At 46.6% G+C, this 9983-nt stretch overlaps 1 protein-coding gene across 2 annotated transcripts in view; it reads right to left on the bottom strand.

Moving 5' to 3' along the window:
* Nucleotides 1–9983, bottom strand: part of LOC107217994 (potassium voltage-gated channel subfamily KQT member 1) — a 129773-nt gene that overhangs the window by 16527 nt on the left and 103263 nt on the right. The window lies entirely within an intron of this gene.

Below are 9983 nucleotides of genomic sequence, written 5' to 3'. Positions count from 1 at the left end.
CTGGAACGCCTTTCCTTTCGGTAAATAGAATAGGGAAAAAAGTTGCCGCGGCCGCATCGGCGATACGTAAGAATTTAACTCGGTTATTTTAACGCAATTATTATACGACGAACAAACACTCGGGCAATTACGAAATCCCATTCCACCGAGTGCCGATCGAGGTGCGGATAATCGTTTCATTATACTCGCGCGTCTCCGTATACCGGAGTGCAGAGGATAGTCATAATCGAACGACAAGACGCTTTGCGAGAGGCCGCAGACGTATAATAGGCATCGACGAACACCTTCGGTGAAAGGGGCATTCGTGACTAAGTAATTTCTTCATTCTCAAACGATACGAAAAATGCTGCGGCGTGTCGATGTAAAATGCGAGCTGTGAATGACTCAATCGCGTCTTTCGTATCAACCGAATTAAAGTTCCCACCCGAAAGTGATCGGCCTAATATCATTTTATCTCCGAGCCGTACGAACTACATCTCAACGGCCCGTGGGTAGAATCGATTTCCATCGTAATCGTATCGAAGACAAGCTATCTTATACCGGATTGGTAAGGATCTTTCGTATTAGCGGTACAAAGAGGGTCTGACGTGACGAAAAAAGATGATCGAAACGGTTGCGCGTATCAATTGCCTAAGGAGGAGGCGGCGGTCCCACGCCTAGAAAAATAAGTGCCCGCGTGTATAGGTGCCAATTAAATTAATCGACGATCGATAAAACGCATAACAGCTGGTATACAAGTTTTATGCATTATCATAAGTATAATACGAATTGCCTACCGCGGCCGGATAAGAACTTTTTGTTGCACAGGATGTAACGGGTACATGTATATTCTAATCCCCCCCCCCAAGGGGCGTCAAAAAAGTATCGAAAATAAAACCGGAGAGTGCGTGCGATTGACGATAAGGAAATAGAAGGTGACTGGATCGAGAATCGGAGCCGGAGCTGCTGCGAGAAGAGAGGGGTCGATTTCTTTAGGACCGTCTATTAGTCCGAGCATCGACGTCTCCGGCCAGCGGATATAATTAAGCGTTTCACATCGCGCTCTTTTGGCTCCATTGATGCTCCATTGAAGGTGGTGTAGTATAAGGCCGAGACGCGGTCGTGCCGCGACTCCAAACGCACCCGGTGCGTAAGGGCCCATTCATGCATAAGCCCATTCACGCACTCACCTCTCACGGAGCAGGCTCACCTTGACGAGTTTTTATCCCCCCGTTGCAACCGCCGCGTCTAAGAGTCGAAGACGCCGACGACGCGCGTCGAACCCGAATTAGAATGAACGATCGATAGTCGGCGAAGCGAGGATCTCACCCTCCGATCGATCGACGCTCGATTAGTGGTTTTTTTTTTTTTTTTTTTTTTTCGTTTTTTTTCCGTCGAGTACGTACGTAAACATTTTCCCCTGTTTTTGAGGAGATTACTATTTCTGGATTTGGAAAAAGTTCAAAACAACGACCCGCGCCCTAATATCCACGTACGATATCGATTTCGGTAAGGATCGATCGACCCGTCGGGAATTTTTCTCCACCGTGAGGTGTTTTACTTTTCTTTCCCTTCATCCGTTGCGTCCTTTATTTTCGCTCACCGGTATATTCGTCGACGAGGGGAGGCCGTCGGTCGGTCTCTCTACCTACAATGACTCCAGGTTTCCTAATACGGCCTCGCGGCGGAGCGTCGTAAGAAAAAAGAGGTATTTTGGCGGGCATGAGGGGCCCACGGAGGGCCTGGCAGGGCCTGGGAAGTTAAGGATCGCGCGTTAGACGATCGTCCGAAAAAGCCTCGTCAATTTTATTATTTTTCAACAAGCAGCTACCGCTGCAGCGGCGATTTTTCGCTGAATGCGTGACGGAGAACACCCGATTCTCCGCCTGCAGTGTGCAAGGCGATATATCGCATATGCTGTACGCAGGTATGTATTCGAACAAAGCTAACTAATGGCGAGAGCCCCCTTGCGTAAGACAAGATTTATTCTAAGCTCCGGTGCATGTAATATGTGCATACGTTGTATTAAATATATAGGTGTATATATATATATATATATATATATATATATACATGTATATACATGTATATACGCACATGTAACGTATAATATATGTACGTATCTTGAGGCGTAAATTCCTCCGCAGTTGCACTCCGGTCATACAAGACTTGCTCGCCCTCGATAGAACCGTTTTAATAACGTCGGTAGGTATAATTAAAGTCGCGCCTCGTTCCGTGTGGGCATCTTCAATTAATTCACTTATGCTTATCTGCGCCAGGCGGTTGGCGCAAAGAAACGCGCGATGATCATAGATACAATGCGAACAAATCGCGTACCTGTAACTTGTTGTTATTTTACAATATTCAAAAGTCAAGCCGCTGCTTTGGTATTCAAAACGGTGGTAGGGAAGACTCCGAAAGATTACAACGTTCGGAAAAATTCCGGAGTAAATGGATTTGACGTCTAATGGCAGGTACTCAAATCTTTTAGTCACAATGGTTACCCTGAATTTCTCTAGCACCGGTGCGTTCTTCTTCTCCGTAATTTTCCTCGTTACTACGAGTGAATCGAGGTATTGAAATGATCCTCTGGTCCCGAGAGGCTGGATGTCGGAGGCTGCGGGAGAGCGGAGAGCGAGCAAACAGGATCGTGCCGGGAGAGACGGTATCGGGAGTTGGAGGAGACGGGGTCGTGGACCACGGCGGACAGGTTCGTCGTTGAAAAACTTCAATTTGTCTCGCGCTCAGCCTATCGCAGAACCAGGATCTTAGCGCGGGCTCCACAATCTATGCGGCGGGAGGTTCGTAGAGTCCTATTTACGGCGAGTCTTCGACGCGTTTTGAATAACCGAGCCGAGAACCGGCCGCGAAGATCGCGTTTGACGTTGAAAATCAACCCAAGACGAGGCGGAGGCTGACCATTCTGCGAATCTAGTCGTCGCGTATATTTCCCTCGCGATTTATACCGAGGCGGAATTCTTTGCTGGTATAACAACGGTTTCACCACCTTCATTTGCATAACTAATTGTCGAGCAGCAGCAGCAGCAGCAGCAGCAGCAGCGCTCCGAGAACGTACATGGTGCAATTAACAGCTATCCGATACGATTTCCATTTCGCGCCAAGGCGAGTTTCAATTCGTTATTAATTAATAGTCGTGATGACGTTGATCGATACGCGGCATCCTGCAATTATTGCATCGACTTGTATAATGAGAAGGGGGCGTGACGAGACGCGCCATTTTTGTTTATCGCTAAAATTTCCAACCTATCGCGAGTGGGGGTAGAAAAGATGAGAAAGAAAATAAATAGAAAAGAAAAGATACAGAGAAAAACAGAGTGGAAAGATAAATTTCCACTAATTCGACCGTTTCATCGATTTATGCTACTCGCATCCCGCGGGCTGCACCGGTAAGAAGTTGCGAGATGTGGGGCCGCCGCGCGGAGTGAGTGAGATTAAACTAACCCAACTTAACATAACGTGATCCGACGTCGACTGACATTCATTACAATGAATGGCCGCCGACAAACGATATTCTCTTCGAAGAAGTCACTCGATCTCTCGGTATCGGATTATTGGCGTATCAGTCCGCGCCGATTCCCCTTCTTTCCTCTTTGCCTACTGATTTTATTTTTCCCCCCGCTTCAGTGACACCAGATGCCTGCCTGCCCCCCTTGAGAGAAGAGAGAAGCGAAGAAATAGAAAGAGAGAGAGAGAGAGAGAGAAGAGAGAGACAGAAAAAGACGAAGGGATCGTTACTATCTCGACAAGCGATTATCCGATAGTAACGAGATTCCTTCTAGTTCGTTGCCACTGGAAAAGCGCAAATCCCTCCCCCTCGTTCCCCGAGGAATCGCGGGGGGCAAGAACGTCGACTTAGTGAATGAACTCGAGCGGCGCTGAGCGAGGAAAAGATCTCTTCTGTTTCCATCATCCCTATTTATTTACTTATTGTTTTTTTTATTTTATTTTTTTTTTCTATTTTCCTACTCGAGCAAACTGGAATTGACACAATGCGGCTGGAATACCGGATCGTTTCTAGGCAGCGCGGCGCGCGGCTGTAATTCCGCGTCGCGGAAGACGTCGAGAAAACGATAAATAAGAGAGCCGGAGGTGAACGGAGTAGTAGAGCCGAGACTGATTGTGTTGTGGTGAAAATAATGAAGACGCGGAAGGTATAAAAGAAGTGTAAAGTAAGTGCACAGCTACCCGCCGAGCCGATGACGCTGCGGACGCAGGACTGAAATTAATCAAAAGACCGGTTGCAGCCGGTATAATTCACTGTATGAACACACATAATCCTGGCCGCGGGATCGGGATTCGGATCGCGATATAATCGATCTCCGCTCGTATAATCGGCATAGAAAATCGCGGCGTGATAGGTAATCGAAAATCGGATGCTGCGTTCCGTTCAGCTGCAGGCCGGGCCGAAAAGATGTAGAAGAGAAGAAGAAGAAGAAGAAGAAGAAGAAGAAGAAGAAGAAGAAGCGAAGGGGAGGAGATGAGACTGCGGAGCAAGAAGAAATCGGGGGTGAGGACGAGGAGGAGAGACGCCACCGGAAGGCATCATTCTCGGGCGGCGTTTTAATCGAAGAAACCGGAATCCGTCGGCGGCGCGCGCCTCGACTAACAATAAGCCGGTCCGTCGACCGGATCGGGATGAAATCACGAGCCGACCACCGGGCAACGTTCATCAATGGATCCTCTCGCGTCGCGCCTCGAGATTCGCGGCTGGCCCGGAGTCTCCTTCGCCGTTGATTAATTAAATGCAATTAAGCCGGCGCGTCTTTCGGCGCTGCATTCCGCTTCTTGCGCTCATCCCGCGTCTCCTTGCGGACGATCTCCCGGCATCCTTTCGCCGGCTCCTATCCGCAGGATCCGGACGCCGAGGTACGCGCGTGCCGCCCCCGTCCTTCCATCCTCCTTCGCGTATCGAACCTCGAATGTTCGCGGTGGAAGAAGGAAAGAAGGGAGGGAACGGAGGGAAGGAAGGAAGGAAGGAAGGATCTTCTCGTGCTTCCAGCATCCTCTCCGACTCTTCTTCTTACCCGCCGGACCACCGACGCTATCGACATTTTCGCATTCACCCTTTGATTTATCGTCGGAGGTACACGTGCTCCGATACCCCGGGATGCGTGCCCTCGTCAAGAATCTCAGCTTGATTCGAATCACCGCAGAAAGAAGCGGCAGCACGAGCTCCGACTTCTTTACATCGTACGCTCGATCGACTATACACGTCGCAAAGATTGCGCCGAGTGCGTCGTACGCAAACTGATTCGTAACGTCCGCGAACTAGAAAATTTATCACCAGTGGAATTTGAGGAATTTGTTTCAGACGAGGCGGATATCCGTATTTTATTATTAATTCTATGTTCGGGATTGTCTGTGATTTGAAACGCTGGGTTCTAGAAGTCGCGAGTCCACGGTTGGACCTCGGATAACTGCCATTCGTTTGACACTCACTTCGAGCGTGTTCGTAACACTTGAAACTCAAGTACACGGAACTTTTCATAAATCGCAGAAACCTTAGGCTTAAGAGCAGCTTGATTTGACGATTATTGACGAGTAAATTCAGGCCGCTCTTGTCGATCGAAATCGGGTAATCGATAGTTGAGTAAATTGAAAAGTGAGTTACGAAACTATCCGGTAGATATAGAAGGACCATTAAACTGCAGCCTACTTAAACCAGCGGTGTATATATATATATATATATATATATATATATATACGTAGATAAAATATCATCATAGTTGGGAAAGTTGCGCTGAGACTTGCACAGCGGCATTTAGACCGAATGATTTTAATTATGGGACATAACTCATCGCTAAGGTCTATCAGGTTACGCAAATGAATCGTTCGATTTTAATTAACCACTTTCCAATAATGTTCCCAAACAACCTCCGGCGACTTGGGGAGGGTCGCCTGCAGCCGCGCAGGTGCGAGCACGTATGCATCAATCTTAAGAAAAAAAACGAACCCCGGTAGAGATTTATCATTTTTGAACAGTAATTTCTTGAACCGAATACATAATTCTTCTACTCGAAGCTGGCATACAATAGAATCCTTTGCTACCGCATCGATACGGCAAAGTTTCCTAAGAATTATCCTGCAACCCGCACACACACACACACACACACACACACACACGCGCGCAGGGGCAAAAAATGTGTGTAAATGGGTTTTAACTATCGCTGACCAACATCGGACACGTTACGGGCGTTTCGTAACGGATTTTGCGTAATTGCGTTTATAACGCGATTGCCGTGTAATAATTATCTCGCCGGTCGGTGCAGCTGCAGTCGTACACATTGATAGACGTCAAGAAATCGGCTCGCGTACGAAGATCCGCGATTACGGATACCTAGCCGAGCTCGTTGCTCGTTAAGAGAGCGCAACGTGAAACTGGACCGTAGTCCGTAGGTTGTAAAATATTCGAGGAAGTAAAGTACAAAGGAGCGTGGGCGAAGGGCCGAGCAGTGCGTTAGTAGGAACGAGCCGGAGGGCCCGAAGCCGGCTAATGATTGGACACGTGATGATTTCGTGACAAATTGACCCCGCAGCAAGAACTTTCCTCGAGACGAGTCGACGCGAGGCTCTTTCACCGGGTTCTAGCTGCTCTTACGCTCAATTGTCAGCACCAGCTTGACCATTGGCTCGGCTCTTCCGAGCTCCACGGGAGACTCGAGTTTTGACGTGACCCAAGACCCTGATTTGCGTTTCAATGCCCCCCGAGGAAATATCACAGCGTTCGTTTTTGACGCGTCGCGCGGACTGCGGCAATTGAAAGTAAAGAAGTAGAAACAAAATAAAAATGCCATACCCAGCCGGAGATGCCTCGTTCCTCGTAATTGTCCGTTATATGCATCAAATATTTATATATATATATATATATACATGACTGGCTGACTGGATGGTCCGTCTATCTTCCTATCTATCTATCTATCTATCTATCCATCTATCTATCTACATATCTGTCTTTCTCTTTCTCACTCTCAGGTGTAGCCTCCTCCTCCCGCAACACTTTTGTTGCGTGACATTCTTCGACTGCCGGAATTTTTTACTACGGTAGTCCCACAAAGATCAGTCCGGTACATCCTTCTGCCTCGAGGTATCAGCATGTTGGAAGTTTGTTTTTCTTTCAACTTTTTTACGCGACCGTCTAATCACTCCCCGTGCAATCAAATTGACACGAAGTGAGAAGCTTTTCGTTTCGTGGGATCGTCGATCACCACCGACACTTTAAATAAATTTCAAATCGCTGATATCAATGTTTTGATATCCATTGCAGGGATAAGCGAATGATACTCGAAGCGTCGCGATATTCTATTTTTAAAAAAGTAGTCCCGCAGCTCGATCCTCCTTTATTTTCCAAACCCCGAAATTCACGTTAGCTTGTTTGTTAAATCTCGCGAAGTCGCGGTAGAATCACGAGAAGAATCGCAATTTTCGTCAATAATTCCCTAGCGGGTTTGAGTCTGCGGTTTTTGTTCCGCAGAGGTGGATTCGCGGTTGCGATCGGTCCCGGGATCGGGCCAGGAGTGTTTTCTCTTGCGAAACGAAAGATCGTACAGTTGCACGTAACAATCGCGCGAGATACGAAGTCGCGAGTATCTCTTGGTTACACGTAGAGTCGACGAGATATCGGTTGTACCTAGTGGGCGTTTCACTTCCATCGAGATATAATCTAATTGTAAGGTCCGACCCGGCCCGACGCGTTCTTCTGGCCTCGAACGAGCGGCGGACAAGCAAGCGTTGCTGCAAAGGCGAGGCGAGGCGAGCTTGCGAGCTTGCGAGCTGTAAGCTGAACGAAGAAAGGAGCGGAGCGGAGTCGAGTGGAGGAGAGGAAGAAAGAGACGGGACACCGTTACAGCCGCGGCTGAAACTCCGCGAGGTGCACAAACCCGGAGGACGATGGTAAACGCAGCCGAGGGACTCTCGCCGTGTCCGGACAGGTTATAAGGCGAAGGAGCAGGTGTACGACGACCCAGGGACGCACTCGAAATCAGGCTCCGAGTCGCAGGTGCGCCTTGAAAACGAGGAGGAGGAAGATCGGAGAGAAAAATTCAAAGACGGACACCCCCGACGAGCGAGAGACTCGAACGAGAGAGAGAGATGAAAAGCCCGAATTTACGAGGATAATCGATCGACGTTGACCCGCGAACACCTCGTCGTTTTTCGGTCGGTGGAAAGTCACACGACGCGTAACGGCGAGGCATAAATCACTCCCGGGGTATGATTCGGACAAGCGAACACATGTAGCCTGACACACGACGACGATAATTTTCAGGCCACGCGTGGGGCTCGCGAAACACGAGTTTCATTGCAGCCGATTCAATTTTTACCCCAGCGTTAGCGAGCGAGTCGGTATTTATTTATTTATTTATTTATTTATTTATTTATTTATTTATTTATTTTTCTCTCCAATACAGTATAATAACATGCAGCAGGGCGTGAGCACGAGCACCGGAGCGTATCTTTCAAACGTTGTGAGATAATTATCGCTGCGGGGCGTTTATTTTCTCCGCGTACCCGATGCATACCTGATCCGTACCATGGAACCATAGCCGTGCACGGTTAGTGGAAGATTCTTCCCTATCAGACTTATCGGAGTTAATTTTTCATCTCCTATCGACTCTATCTCCCGGTCCTCAATCTCATCTCAGATGCGACCCTGCAAGCTGCCCAACAAGTGTACGTATACACGCTGGAACACAGCGGCACAGCAGAGGCAGCTGGCTATCTATGAATTAATTGGATTAGAAGGTCCTTTTGATGTACTGACAAATTATCGAGGCCTGTACGCGTAGATTAACCTGACACAATATCCGTCACTGGGTGTCGGTTGATCGGGAGAAAAGGAGAAAAGAACGTTTGAAGAAATTGAAGCTAACAGAAAGAACCACGCCGCCTTTTCCCTGTAACACCGGCGGTCAACGCGACGTGACGGTGTTAAAAGATAATTACAGATCGTGATGTGAAATTGTCAATTAGCGAAGAGCGTTGAATGGCATTAAACGAATTGCGTACAACGGCAGACGCAGGAATCATCGGTAATTTTATACGTGATATTAACGACGTGACCGTATACAACGCTGTCCTTCTCCAACGCGTTTAATGTCATCGAATGCAAATTCGCATATCGTGTGCATGTGAAAATAATATAACATAACGTGTCACACCCACACACAGCTGTAGGGAGGCAATAAAATCTAGATAAACCGAAAGGTCCAAGCCGTACATGCACTTTACACCTACTTCTCCGGTAAATATTCCTAGGCGCCGCATGAGCAAAGCGATAAAGACTTATTCTCGGATTTGTTAATAACAGTTGCGTATAATATTAATTTTAATTCAATGCATCGACTAATTGAATTCACCTACACGCAGTTGCGACAAGCGAGAATCGCTAATATATAATACAGGTATGTTTGTACGATGTTTAGTGTTTGCGCTATCGCGGTTAATCAACGTTTCTCTACACCTCAATGTACCGATTATGCTATAAAACGAGAAGATGCCATCGTCGACGAGAAAGGAAATTACGTGATGCAGGGGCAGGCGACCGTCTTGTCTTAGATGATGATGATAATAATCGACGATAGCAGACCTTGTCGTACGCTTAGAACTTAATAGCAGTCATGGTGCATTGAACCTTTACCATCGTATTGTATACGTGCCGTAATGATAATTATATATATATATATTATACAAATATAATATAAATATATATATATATATATATATAATTATTTTTACTGTTCGTATAAGTACTATGTATTATCATTATCAATAATATTACAGTTAGCACTAGCGCCGTTATTATTATTATTATTATTATTATTGTTATTGTTGTTACAGGAAATGATGTCGCAAATGTACAATATTTGACAGGCTTCTGTATATTATGTATGTATTATATATATGTATATATATATATATATATATATTATATATATATATATAGTATTTATCGCACTATAATTATATTATTTAATAATATAGGTTGT

The sequence above is a fragment of the Neodiprion lecontei genome, chromosome 6, assembly GCF_021901455.1.
Source record: "Neodiprion lecontei isolate iyNeoLeco1 chromosome 6, iyNeoLeco1.1, whole genome shotgun sequence".
Classification (NCBI taxonomy): domain Eukaryota; kingdom Metazoa; phylum Arthropoda; class Insecta; order Hymenoptera; family Diprionidae; genus Neodiprion; species Neodiprion lecontei.
The sequence above is the reverse complement of the archived record's forward strand: the minus strand, read 5'-3'. Positions and strand labels throughout refer to the sequence as shown.